We start from the raw sequence: 15,330 nt of genomic DNA, 5'->3' as shown, positions 1-15,330 counted from the left end.
TCCCATCAAAGTTCCCCAAGATGCTTTCATTCCATCGGCCAAAGAATAGTGCCCATAGAGAAGCATGACATGCAGTAGTTAGAGGCAAAGGATGAGTAACCAGCCCAACCCTTTTTCCCCATGTTGCGGTAAATGGGAGCAAATCCAGCAGTTTGTCCTGTTCAAAATAGCATGAGTTGCGTTCATTATAAGCAGCAATGTATTATTATGATAGCTTTGTCTACATTGAGAGTCTCTAGGAGATAGAGTGTGCAGGTGCACGAAAGGTGTAGATAAAGTAGGAACATTCTCAGTAGGCAAGAATGTTTCAAGTGGGCGTACTTCTTCCATATACCAAAATCCTAAGGCAGCTAATATTGTGAAACTGGTTAATGCAATTACAAGAAAACAACACGTTTTAAAAGACCATGTATTTGATCATCCATTGTTGTCGTTGGCCACACAGTCACTTATTTGTTCTGCATGAGTAGGGGCGAAAACAGGCATTGTTCCTTTGAAGCTATTCTCTTTTTCGAAAAGATTCCTGCGAAAACTCCGTAGTCAATTTGCTGGTGATCTCCTGATCACGCGTTTTCTTAGTCTTTCCCTATTGCCTGCCACCTACTTTCCTTTCAGATGCAAAAGATAGGGCAAAGGAGAAGCCCTATGGTTACTGCCCTGTGGGCACAGCCGAACCGTGCAGTAAGTCTAGCTCCGTGGAAGCAGATTGTACCTTGTGACACCTGGTACAGTGTGATCTGCAAACAGGGTGTCGTTGCTTCCTGATGGAAGTGATGAATTTGCAGCAGAACCAGACAAAGATGCAAAAGGATCTGCAGAAGAGTGTGGAGATGAAGCAGCAGTTTCCCCAGGCCCTGTGGGTTCAGGGAGTGTCTCCGAAGCACTCTCAGTACTGCTCAATGCTGACTGATCGCTTGGAGCAGAGCAAGTAAGTTTCTCTGTATCTTCTCCGTCATGTGGCAAAGGGAAAGGTATCCTCTTGAGATGCAAAGCGTGGATCCAATGTTTCTTTCCGGCTACTTGTACAGTGGTCTGTGTGGCCAATAGGACCTGATGGGGCCCTATCCACCGCGGTGTGAGACAGGATGCTCTCTCAAATGCTTTGGTAAGCACCCAGTCACCAGGTCGGATGCTGTGACCTGGCCCCTTGTATTTGGATGGGAGGGCTTCTCGCACCTGTTGATGAATCAAATACAAATTTTGAGTTAACCGCTCACAATATTCAGAAAGAAGTACATGCTCTATATCCCTAAAATCCCTAGGTTTATGAAGATTCCAAATGTTAGCTGGCCTGCCCGTTACCACCTCGTACGGGGATAGCCCAGTCCTAGACTGTGGGGTTGTGCGCATGGAGAGTAACACTATCGGTAAGGCGTCCAGCCATTTCAAATTGGTGCTGGCACATGTCTTAGCGAGTTTGTTCTTCAAGATTCCATTTTGCCGTTCTACCAATCCAGCACTCTGAGCATGTCTGGCCGAATGGAACCGTTTATCGATCTGTATTCCCGCACATATTTGTAGAATTACAGCAGCGATAAGATGTGGACCATTGTCCGACCAGATGACCCTCGGCAAACCAAACCTAGGAAAATATTCCTTAAGCATGGTTTTCACCGTTGTCATTGCTGTGGCATCTTTTACAGGGAAGGCTTCAACCCATTTACTAAAAGCACAAATAACAATCAAAACGTATTTCAGATTATCACAATGCTCCATTTCGATAAAGTCAAAATGAATCACTTCAAAAGGGACAGAAGGTGGACCAAAACTACCCCTTCGCATTGATGTACCCTTCCCTATAGTGTGCTGTAGACAGACCATGCAACTCTGGACAACACGCTCAGCAGTTTTCAGGATGTTAACATTTATCCAGACAGTTTCTAACATTTTGCAAATTTTCCTAGCACATATGTGAGTGGGACCATGAGCCATTGAAACCATCATAGTGATGTACTCGTCTTGCAGCATCCATTTTCCCTCTAGGTTATCAACCCAGCACCCATCATCATCCAACCTCGCCAAGCCCTCAGCCCATTTCTTGGTTTCCTCTAGAGTGGCATCTGCTTGGATATTCTTTATGGAATCAATTCCTTCATCTATGGTACAGACATTTGTGGCTTCCCTTGTAGTATACATATCTGAATAGATATCAGTAGCAGTCTGTTTGGCTAGCTGGTTAGCGAAAGCGTTCCCTTTTCCTACATCGTCTATGATTTTCTGATGTGCCACGCACTTCATAATTGCTAGCTGAGTGGGAAGTGCAAGCGCTGAGAGTAGCTGAACTATCAAGGTGCCATATTGGATCTTTGTTCCATGTGAGGTCAAGAAACCTCGTTCTGCCCAAAGTCTACCGAAGTTGTGAACTACCCCAAAAGCATACTGACTATCAGATATGTGTTTACTCTAAGCCCTTCGGAAAGTTCACAAGCTCGAGTCAATGCAATAATCTCTGCGGCCTGCGCGGAGTTATGCGAAATTCTTTTGGTTTCCACAATTGTGCTTAGTGTAGTGATGGCATAAGCAGCAGTGGATGTACCATCCGGAAGTTTGAAACAGGAGCCATCACAAAACAGCTCCCCTTGTGGATCGCTCAAAGGTGTATCTTTCAAATCAATCCTGCCTTTAGTTTCTTGCTCTGTAGTATAAAGGCAGTCATGTGACATTTCGTCACTGCAAGCAATGTCTTGAAGAAGAGGTAGTAATTCAGCCGGATTCAATATACAACACCTCTTAATTTTAATATGCGGTGCAAACAAGATCAATTCGTATCTCGTTAATCGTGCGGAAGTGAGATGTTGTGTTTGCGTTCTATTTAATAGAACATCTACAGAATGAGGTACCAACAAGGTTAAAGCATGGCCTAGGACCATACGCAGCAGCAGCAGTGACAGCTCTCAGACATCTCGGCAAAGCGCATGCAACAGGATCAAGGGTGGAGGAAAAGTAGCCGCAAGGCCTATTCTTCCCCCCATGCTCCTGCGTTAACACAGCCAAAGCACATCCATCACGTTCATGCACATACAACTCAAAGGCCTTTTCGTAATTTGGTGTGCCCAAAATCGGTGCTGATCACAATGCGGTCTTGAGCAAATCAAAAGCTTTCTGGTGTTCCAAGTTCAACAGCAATGGCAAAGAAATGCCCTTCTTTGTCAACGCCAACATTGGTTTGATCACTAGTGAGAAGTTTGGGATCCACTGTCTACAGTAAGAAGCCATTCTTATCAAGGCTCTGACTTCCTTCTGTGTATTTGGGACAGACATGCTAGAAATGATTTTAATTCGGTCAGGTGCCAATCTTCTTCCCTCCTTTGACAGGAGATAGCCTAAATAGGTGACCTCCTGTCGACAATATTGAAACTTTTTCAGTGAAGCTTTATGTCCATGTTTTGCTAGGTGAATAAGCAATAACACGGTGCCCTCCTTGCAAGCATTTTCTGAATCTGCAGCTAAAAGAAGGTTGTCGACATATTGAAGCAATGTACAAGCAGCAGGCAACTCAAGTGTATCAAGCTGCTCTTTCAAAGTACTACTGTAGATGCTCGGACTTTCCGTGTACGCCTGTGGCGCACGGGTGAATGTAAACGAGCGCCCCCCAGGGTAAATGCAAACAAATATCTACTATCCTTGTGTATAGGAATGCTAAAGAAGGCATTCTTAAGATCTACAATACTAAAATGAGTAGCAGAAGCTGGGATCATCGTTAATATCGTCGTCACATCAGGCACAATAGGAAATTGTGGAGCAACAATCTTGTTGATAGCGCGTAAATCAATAATAAAATTAAAAGGAATTGCATTATCACCTTTCTTATACACCGATAAAATCGGACTATAGCACAAACTACCTACAATTTCTTCAATTACCCCATGGTGCACAAAATCAGAAACTATACACTTGAAAGCTTGGTCACCATCACCCGAAATCTTATACTGTGGAATACGTGGCAACTTTACTCCTGGTTTCAAAATGATTTTAACAGGCTCAATCTGTAAAACACTGACATCATTATCATCAATCTCCCATAAACACTCCAGAATGTCACTAAATTCCGGTGGAAAAGGTCTAGTCAGAGACTGTGAGGCAGAACATTGCTGTGGAGAAATCGTCAAATGCACTCCTTCCGAAGAACAATGAATTACCGCATTTAATTCCTTCAACAGATTCAACCCAAGCAAATTCTCACCACAGTTTGATGTCAAAAGAAATGGACAGTGATCCATGAATGGACCCAGTGAAATCGGTACCGGCAGAGAAACCGGACTAACCACTGGCGTACCAGAAAACCCTACAGAAACATTAGTTTGCCCTGACAGTGGAATGTCTGGAACCCGTAAATGGTCAATGGAACACTTCTGTGCTCCTGCATCTATCAAAAATAGATGTTTCCTATTTCCCACTATCATTTCAATGTAGGGACCTTTCTGATTAACGGGAATAGGCGTCGGTTCCACACACTCCTTTGAGCAATCCTAGCGAAACAATATATCATTAAAGGGAAGGTCTTCAGAGAGATAATCAGTGGAAGGATGATCAAAAATATTTATATTATCCATACTCGGTGGCTGATTGTCTTGCAAAAAGGATTGAGGATTCTGAGAAAACTGGCTTCTACCAGGACCCACTGCCCCAGGGCAGCCTCTGGAACCTTCTACCCATGACACCATGGGCCTCATTACGACCCTGGCGGATGGACCATGGTGCTAATAGCTAATAGCACCATGGTTTATGCCGGTAACCTTCGGACTCCGCCATGGCGGAATGGGGAATTACCACCCCATTCCGAGGTTGGCGGAGTGGTAATTCCCCCTTCCGCCATGGCCCTTCCCCATTCCCATTTTTGCCCCATAGGGCATAATGGGAATGGGGAAGGCGCAAATTGCGGCACCGTACTTGGCACCAAGGTCCCTTTGCGGCATGGTTTTTAACGCCTGCAAAAAGCAGGCGTTAAAATCACCATCCCGCAAAGGGACCTTGTAATCAGGCGTTAAGGGTCGGCGCCGTTTATGGCGCCGTAAAACCCTTAACGCCTGACTCGTAATGAGGCCCCATATGTGTTATTCAACCTCTGCTGGAGGATTGGGCATTGTGCTCGCCAATGACCCTCTTGTCTGCAATAAGCACATTGGTTCGCCTGTACAGGACCCAACGGCATATTACCTTGAGGAACATACTGACCCCTAAACTGTGTACTACCCCCTCTAGGACCTCTAAAAATATGTTGCAACAACACCTTAGTTTTCAAGTCTCCCTTTTTCTTTTCAATCCTTTCCTTCTCATTATTGACTCGGTTTTCATAATACTGAGCCATATGCAATACTTCAGACTGAGACTTAGCTTGCCAAGCACTCTCAGAAGTCATCATTTTTGACTGGATGTCAGGTAGCAATCCAAACACACAAATTTGTCCACAAATAATCGTTTTCCGGACTCTGTGCTTAAATCTTGTCCACTAAAATCTGAAAATACTTGTTCAAACCGATTAAAGAATTCGGTAGCACCCACAGATTTTCCTTGGACACAAGCAGTAAGTTTGTCCCAAACAATCCTTCTCTCAGGAATTAAGGCTTTCAGTTTTGTTACTATTATATCAGGCAAAGTCAGTATTACCTGCGGTGGTCTCTCACCAGCTGGTCTATCTCTATCTTGCCCAGCCAAATTATCCCATGTGTCCCCTAACCCTGGTACATCGTCTACTGTCCTAATCTGTTTCCACAAATCGGCAGGTAGGAGCACAGGAAATAACAAATCTATATCACCCAGAGTAAATACTGATGACTGCAAGACAGATTCTATCTCTTTATAAAACCCTGTCGGATTCTTCCTAATATCTGGGATAGATTGTCTAATAGTATTCACCTCCTGTCTTGAAAACGTCTTGAGAACGGGACTAAAACAAACTTTGATACATAATGTGCATCAATGTCATAGGCAGCTGCACCCGTTGCGGCATTAGCCGGGACCTCAACTTTAGGGACAAATGTTGGAGGAACCTCTCTCATAGGCAACTGAGAAGTAGGCAACTCCGAACGCTTACTGAGCAACAGAGCTAAATCGAGCCCTAAAGCAGCTGAAAGGGTGTCAGACGAAAAAGCTCTCTTATAGATATTCAATAATTCTGCGGGACAACACATCTTTCATTTTATACATTCATCCTGTGGTATTCTACCATTCCTGTATTGCTTTCCTCTGCATTTCTGGCATATACTGACTATACGTGTCATATACTTCTACGGGAGATATCGACATATCTGAAATCCATCTAAGTGCATATCTTGTGCAAATTTGCGTTTCTTCATTCATCGACTTACAAAGAGGAAGGGACCGTTTCTGTACAAAAATAGCGCACAAACTATCACCATTTGTTTCATCATTCTGTAACCTTTCTAACACCCTTCTATACTCAAAAACCCTCTCGACGTGCTCATATACTTTATCCGCAGTATCTCTTGAATATGCTAAACCATTCAGATCCCTCAACCCTTGTGGGAGATCTACATCATTCAGTCTGTTCCAAATTACAGATAAATGAGTTCCCAGCCCTTCAATAAAGACATTATTCTCAGGAAAACCTTCTAGATTAGAGAGTGTAGCTAAAACATCAAATTGTTCACCTTTCTCAATGCACTGTCTAGCCTACGCATTCAAGACTCTCTTTCTCTTTTTAGAAACTGTATTACGAGTTACAATTTTTGATTCAACACCCGCTCCCTTATCAACTACAAGCTGAGCAGAACCGCTTGGAAAATAAAATGTAGACAAATCCTGTACAACAGGCAGTGGAGATGCTATTACTGTAACCAAAGACAAATCTACTGGGGCCACAACAGTCGGTAAAGTTGGAGGCACAGGCGGAGGAACAACAATAGGAAACCCAGCAATGACTGGCAGCGGAGGAGCAATAGGAGGAACAATAGGAGGAGCAGGAACTACTACGGAAGGAGGAGCAACAGCAGGAAGAGGTAAAACAACAGGAATAGGTACATAAGGAGGTGAAGGAGGTGGTGCAGTGGCACCAGGCCTTCGTTCATTTAAAAGCTTGTCAATTAATTCATCTGACGTATGGAAATCTTTTGACGGGTATATTTTCTGTATACCAAGTTGAAAAGCCCTATCCATATTTCTGGCTGACTCTGACTGTTTTTGTTGATCATACAATAACGCTTTCTCGGCGTTCGACATATGTCGGCGCTCATGTTTCTCTCTAATTTTAAGCTGCTGCATAGCTTCTCTTTTCCAATTTTGTAATATATCAAATGCTGAAGGTCTGGCTTTTTTCTTTAACAATATAGATTCTAAATACTCTATATGGGAAATCTGAAAGGTACCATTGATTGGCCACTGAAGTTTGGAAGCATGTCTAGTTTGTCTGTGACAAATATCATTAAATACTATACTACCAATGCCATACGTACAGTACATAGGACATGCCGGCGACCCCTCCTGTGGTGCCAGACGGCCAAATTCTAAAGATTGTCTGTCTCTGCGGAATAACTCCCTGAAACAGGTAGACAATTTCTCAGGCATGTCAGATTCCTGGTGTCACCTGGCAATAATTGTACTCGCGAGAACAATACTCCAAATCAAATATCAGGATACTTAGGAATCGGGGCATGACTCACCTGATTCAAAGGACAAAGGGAGGTCTGATCAGATTACAAAGAATCGACGTGGCTGGAGATTCTGGCAAAAATACCCGCCTCGATATGGGGACCCTTGTCAAGATGCCACCTTGGACCGCAAGCTCACCGTCCAGGGATCGGGCCGTGCAGTACTGTTGAGGTGTTGCGTCTCATCTAAGAAGGGGCCCCCTTTCTCACCGTCCGATCCCGGTCCGATAGCCACGTCAAATCTTCAACAAGATGGCATCAATCTTAAGGGTGCCTATTCGGGCGCCATCTTGTAAGATCAAGCAAATATCGAGGCTTGGTACCACCAAAAATTGGATCCGCCAGTCACAAAGTCAACGATTTATTCTATACAGATTCAAATATCAAAGCAGATAGCTATCTGGCTCCCAGCACCTCGCAGTGTGTACCAGAAACACTGTGAGCAGAGTGAGTCCTGGTCATCATAAAACATGCAGTATTTATACACAGTCCTGGTCATAGCTCAGCCCATCTCCAAACTAATAGGTTACAAATTTGGGTTTGTGCCCAGTTCACATGGCAAATACAACAATATTGTCTTTACATACTTCAAGTGTTTTCCAGTCTTCAAAATACAATGGTTACAACTTTGTTCTGTCTGGACATGTTGTTTATCCAGCTTAGGCTTATCCTAGTTTCAAGAAACAAATTCAATAGCTTATTGTTGAGGTACACAGTTCTAGTTTGTCTAAAATTCAGTTCTTATGTTTGAATATGGCTGAGGCTATTGATACAGAAAACACTTTAAATTGGAGTTCAATTTAGCTCCAAGTTTCCTTAAACATACTGACAAACTTTGTTGTCATCAGCTGTGTGGATCTTTAACTTTCTAAATTAAATTCTATTTCCAGAAATGTACACAGGATTCCTTCAAAAACACGCAGCATTAGTTTACATTCATTGTATAACACTGTTTGTGGAAGGATGAGTTTTGTAGACATAGATAACACTTTGAATGAGAGTTTGTTCTGACTACAGGGTCTTGTTTGCACAGGACAAATAGTCTGCTCTGCCAGCCCTAGTGGCTCAAAGGTCAATTCTGCTCTGGCAGCTGAAAACATAGCTAATCATTACTGAAGAGTGAGCAGAAGTTAAAACCAAGATGGAGGACTTTTTCCAAGATGGCGCTTGAAGTCAATTCTAATTCAGAACTTTGCAACGTGGTTTTCCCCATGGAGCGACTAGGCTTAGGCCAATATAAATATAAAGGAGGCACTATACATTTACCGTTTCAAAACTGTTGCAGCGTTACTTTAGTGTACTGAAATTGGTCGAGCCACCATGTACCAAAGTCACAGCGTAAGAAATTCAGGTGGAACATTATGGGGCTGGTGAAAAACTGCACCCCACAAATGCTTATGTTTTCAGATTCCCAGCAAAGTTACCTTGTGTCATATATTTGAAGTTACTGCATTTTGTAATTGTGTATTTATAACGCACTTATTACCCAGAGGTTTCTAAGTGTGGATCCGGGAATCGAACTCGTGTTGTTCCGCATCGTCTTGCTTCCAAGGTGAACGCTTGTCCCTGAGCTATCCTCCCGAGCTTGATGTGTGGGGTCTACACATTTCTTTCCGTTGTTTTATGTTGAAAGCATTACATCACAGCATAACAAAAATGTTACAAAATGTGGTCCACACTGAAAAGAACGTTGTCTCTCCACTCTCCATTGCCATAGTTGGTGCAACGGCTTATGCTGCTCCAGGCCAAGTGCAATGTGGATCCCCCAAGCTTACAATGGGCCAGAGATGATGTTTTCAGGGCCAGCATGTCATCCCCTGGTATTCCTCTGCTTTTTTGCACACTAAGAAGCCACATGCAGTTGTCTTATCGAAGCATAGGTTCTGCCATTCCTGTCACTTTTCTGTCCCCAGGTTAATGGAGGATAGCACAGGGGCAACACACTGTTCTTAGAAGCAAGACCACACAGAGCAACAGAGGTTTGAATCCAGATCTGTGCTCAGAAACTGAACTCAGGTATGGTATTAGGTGCGTTAAAAAACCCAATAAAATGAATACATTAAATTAAATAAATCAGTTATAGGGAGCACAGCTAATGTTAATCATCTAGGGTGTAGAAGATTTGTAAAAACAGAACAGAATTGTAACAAATGCAATGGAAGGGGGAAAGGATACCTATATTTAAGTTCTTGCTTCATATAAATATATCACAAGGCACTTTAAAGTGCACTTGAGTACTTATAATAATTCTGCCCTACCATACCCAATTCAGGGGACCCATTTATAGCAAAGTTTATACTCATTTTATCTGTAGTGTATGTTTCCATGCAAAAATATTGTTTAATGTTCCCAGCATGTTATCTTCAATACTGTAAATTATATCACCATTATAAATTAGGAGAGATGCTTTTGCAAGAACTATACAAGGAAACAGTTAGAAAGACCTCACATGGAAGGCAGACTTTTGAAAACATCTACCGAAGAAGAGGGGTTTTGAAGCTCAACACTTTTCCTACCAGCTTTAGATCTTCAATATCAACGATTTACAAACATCAGTGTATACATGTGGTCGCAGAATGTGTAACCTCTCCTTGTCCCATGCAATATAAACAAAGTCTAGTTTTTTAGGTGGACCAGAGGGGGCTGCATCTGTAGTTGGATATTGCAAAACAGTACCTCCAACACTGACATCTGGTAAGGGCTTCATGACCTGAAATAATTCCAATAACATATTTATAAAGCACTAGCAAAAGTACCTGTTCTTCGAACAAGTTTTGTGGACTGTTACGCTCACCTGGTTCCCACGGGGGCGTCGACCGGAACTGGGCCGCTGTTATTTCCACCAGCGTGACGTGTAGCGCCGAGATGACTGACTGGACTGGCCCGCTCAGCCTAGTTTGTCTGGCTCGCAAGAATATTCTTCTGCAAAGGAGAAGAGGAATTAACCACCCATGGAATTGAGTGTCAACCCACCTTCCCCACTCCCGTTGTCTTCCCACAGATCACTCTTGATGTCCCCTCCTTAGTCTCACCTGATGGTTTGGATGGATGAGCTCTCCATCCTGCGTCGACCGCAGGGGCGCGTTGATGACCAGTTACTTCACTGGCGTAGAGGAATTGGTGAGTTCCAGTATTGACTCTAAAGTCCGATTGTTCATAAGAGTTCAAATGTCTGCTCTTCACTCTGTCCGATTCCTTGCAGGTTGCCGATTAATCCACTCGAAGATGTCCTAATGGCACTCAGTAAGATTCAGGTAAGTCTATTGTGGTTTTCCCCTTAGGGGCCGGGGTATGGCGATGAAGCAGAGTTGACTGTGCCGACCCGAGATGAGGTGAGACCTCCGTGGTAAATCAGGTAAGTTTTGTGGGGGGTAACTGGTATTATCTTTGCTTTCTCCCCTTGCTCACCTTGCTGTCTTTGTCTCCTTAGGTGTCGGAGGGCGGCCGCGAGATGGAGAGAGCGTGATGGAATGCTGAAGTACCGCCAAGCAGGTGAGTTCAGCGTGGCGCCGTAGGAATGTGAAGCGATGCTTCAAAGACTTCTGTCTTTCAGTTCCGTGGCGAAATGGATCAGGATTCAGGTAAAGATTAAAGTTAAAACTCCTGTTCTAACCTTTATCCTTCTTTTCGTCTTGTTTCAGGAGTCCCAGGACTGAAGCGGGCGTGGCTGAAGACTGGAGCTGCTGAAAACACGGTGAGCGTTACGCTGCAGCAAGCAGAATAACGCGAAGCACGTGTGGCTGTCCGGGCGTGGTTTAAATAGCCTTGGAAGAAGATCCAGGTAAGTATTCTTCCACAGCCCCACCCAAGTAACAAAATAGTCCCTTCAGTAAAATAGTCCCTCCTAAGCCTCATTTGGCTTGAGTCTTCATGCAGCATGGTCTGCATCAGGTAAGTTATCAATAATGAGCCTGTCGCCCATGGCGCCAGGACTGTCTTTATCTTTATGAGCCTGGCGCCATAGGCGCCAGGACTGTACCCAAACAGCCCCTAACTGGGGCTTTTGGGCATGCTCCAAGTGGCATGATGCCTGCTTCCGGGGCTGCTGGGCCTGGTCTGGTCTTCCGGGGGCAGGCATCATGACATGGACAGACATGATAACACTCTCATCAGTTGTTGAAAATCAATGATCCTGGAGGTCGCTGTTCCAATTCGCGTATCGCTTGATTTGCTTTGCACCCTGAAGTAAACGGCACTGAGAATGGGTGCGTGCTGCTGGCTGACATAACCCGGAGCAGATATTGGGGGAGGTGAGAGTTGGTGCGCTGCTGCATACTGCAACCTTCTGAGCTCTCTCTCCCCCTGTGGTCTCACCCTGGCTCGGTTGCAGTTCATTGCAGTGCATTGTGGTGCAAATATCACAGACACTGTGCATCTTAGGGCCTCGAAACATGAAACAAATTGTGCACTTCTTGTAGAGACCGGTCCTTCTATGACCACATAGATGTTACACCGATTTCAGGCAACTGTCTCATGTGTGAAGGTGCTGAAATCCGAGGAAAGGGGTGGGGTGTCCAAATCTCATGTAGCTAGTATTGTCCGGAGGGGGTAACTATGAAAATTTGGTGAAACGGTGTGGAATTGTACAAAGAACAACATTTTGCCACAAACCCAGCCACACACACATTTTTACTTTCATAAATATAGATTTTCAATTTCAGTTTTCTCCATTTTGTAGTGTTGCTTAGTATAGCTCTCACTATATAAGAATACATTTTCTTTTATAAAGTATCCTGACACCGCACTGTTATTTAAGCACAGTCAGTATGAACCAAGAAATGAAAAGGAGATAGGCTTGTCCCTCTAATACTGCCGATCCTCAATGTCTTCAGGTGCCCTACTCCGCTTCGGTCGGTCCTTCGCAGCTGCTTCTATCCCTGGCTCGGCAATCCCATCCTCTGGGGCCTCCGACAACTCGGGCTACCGGAAAGAGACTCTTGACTCCAGGAGGTCGGCAGCCTGGCCCAGACCTCAGAGACCTTTTTAGATGTCAGTTTTAACAGAACTACAGAATTAAAATAAGTAGACTGGTTTCATTGGCAATAAAAGATGCAACTAATTGCACAGCTTGGACTATCGAGAGGAACAGTCGTACAAGGTCTAACAAGTCCATCTCCATGTTAATTGGCATGTTTTGAATCCCCTAGTCATCCAAAGCCAATTTAATGTTATTGTGTTTACAGTACCAAATTCAGGTCACTACCTTCTCCTAAAGACAATACAATATATTTGGGGTCGGTGCTTCGTCCCAACCAATGCCACTGTTTTCCCCACTCCCCACATTCAAACGGACACTTTGAAAGATATGCTACTCTTAGAGCTGCATTTAAAAAAAATTCTTTAGGTCCTCAAGCTGCCCTGCTCTTGCTCACCTCCCTTCACACAGTCATTCACATCTGACAGCAATTGGGTCAATGTGTACAGGCGCCAGGTGAAAATAAAGGTGGTATCAAACACTATGCAGGAGTTTAACAGCTCCACCAAAACAGCCACACAGTGTAAAGATAATGTAAGAAAGGTAGCAAATAAAAAAAGAAGTCAAAACTATTATTATTTTCCCAACAGCTGAGAACAATGCTGGCTGTCAAGCAATTCCGAACCTGTGCTGTTTGATCTCCGGAGGGATTATTTTAACCCATCCTGGGCATTTCGATATATATGTGAAACTATCTTAAGCTAGTAAATCAGTTCACAGAAACATTCAGCCAGCAAAGGCACAATGGCAATTGCTAAGAGCATCACCCATAACCATATGTCACAATGTGCTATGCTACAAAGTGGCAATGACATTGCACCCTACAGTAGTACGCAATCCCAACAGGTGTGTCTATTTCTGTTTCCATTTATACTGTTGTAAAACCAACAAAAACAAATATTGGAAAAGTTAGCTCTGCTTTTGCATAGGTATTGCCTGGCATTCACCATCTACCAGGTATTGCCATTATTTCTTTATTATTACTATCACATACCCGGTATTGCCATAAAAAAAACAGTCATTCCCAACGATGCCGGGTTTCCACACCAAAGGTCCTGGTACGTGCACCATTACGTGGGATTGCCCTCATATGGGCTGGTTCTCACATAATTAACAAAACAACACCTTCCATTCACACACCTGGAGACCACACCACACAGATCAGTTGCATTTGCTCATTTTTGGCTTTTGGGTAAAGTGATAATAATCACAATAATGTTCCTTTATTGTTACATCTTTTTTGGAAATGTGTGATACTGTTGGGCTGCCTTTTTTAATATCTTACTTTCTAACAGTGTCTTTGAATAATCGGGTTTTGGGGGCTGCCTATAGGAAGATGTTAACCTCATGCAGATTCATCAGGAGTGCAGGTCATATATATACACCCCCCATCTCCCTCCAAGTCCACCCATACTTCCTTATACCACTCTAGTGTGTGGGGCTCCATTATTGTGGTGTGGTATAATCTGTACACTATGTCCCCATCATAGTACAATGGTACCATTATACATTTGGACCCCGGTTCCTCACCTGTTTGTACTTGTGCTTTATGTGTCATCTGTGCCACTCCTCTAGCCTTGCCCATTGTCACCATCATCATTGCACCATTAGGGACTGCGTTTGCGCAGCACCGAAGACCTAGCTGGCACACACAAAAAATCAGGAGCAAAAAGACGATGATGGGTACCAATAGTTTGACCGTAATCCCGAGCCAGGAAGGTACCCTTGAATAAATGTCATCGAACCATGAGCTTGGCTGCACCCCTCCTTCTGCCTTCATCCGTTCACCAAGGTTGTGCACGGCTGCGATAACATGGGACAGGGTCCCATTGTCCGTGTCTGCAGAAGGTATAAATGTGCAACATGTGCTCCTGATTTTTCAGCAAACACCTCCATCCATGGCCGTAAACAGGTCTAGGACGTATCTGTTCTGCATTGTCATTAGCTGTAGGGCCCTTAGCTCCACCTTGATCATGTTGAATCCTTCTTCTGTGTCGTTGGCCGTTTGGATCAGCTCCCAGCGTGTAATTTGGAGCCATTTTGCATTGGCTCGCGCCTGGATACTTGGTACGAGGGAGGCAAAAAAAATGTCTGCGGAATTGAACAACTGGAACCTGCCTGGAATCTGTGCCAAGAGTTCTGTGGATGCCTTAGATATGTAATTGGACAACCTTCTTTTTCTGGATACTGGGCTTTGCATGTTCTCCGTGGATAGGGCATACACTGGGCTTCATCGGTTGGTTGTGTAGCCTCTTGTTCTTGGACGGCTGGCAGCCCCTTCCCCTCTTGAATATGACTCTCCAGGACCACCATCAGGGCGGAATGCAGCGTTGCCAGAGAACACGTGCCCCTCCATGACTGTGGGAGGTGCAACTATGCCTGTTTACCGCAAACCCAGTATGTATCCATTAATGCAGCTGTTCCCTTCTTCATGTCAGAGATCATGAGTGTTTTGTTACAGTTCTTATTTGTGCCCATGTTTATTTTTCCTTCTCCGAGAATGCAGTTTGTAGGTAATTTCTTTTTGCAGTTTGAAGGGCTTTTCCACGGCTGTTACTCAAGTGAGCTTTGTGATGTGTTGGGTCCATACCGGAGCGCATGTTTTCCTGATCCATTGCAACTTTTCTGCAGCCAACCCTAGCAACGCTTCTGCCTTATATGTAATTTGTTCGTCTTGCCATTTATTGTCCGAATACAATGTTCCTTTAATCACTAAAAATGGTTCCTTCAGGCACACCACCCCTTTGG

This window comes from Ambystoma mexicanum, chromosome 11, assembly GCF_040938575.1.
Source record: "Ambystoma mexicanum isolate Mex_15411 chromosome 11, UKY_AmexF1_1, whole genome shotgun sequence".
In the NCBI taxonomy this organism is placed as follows: Eukaryota; Metazoa; Chordata; class Amphibia; order Caudata; family Ambystomatidae; genus Ambystoma; species Ambystoma mexicanum.
The sequence above is the reverse complement of the archived record's forward strand: the minus strand, read 5'-3'. Positions refer to the sequence as shown.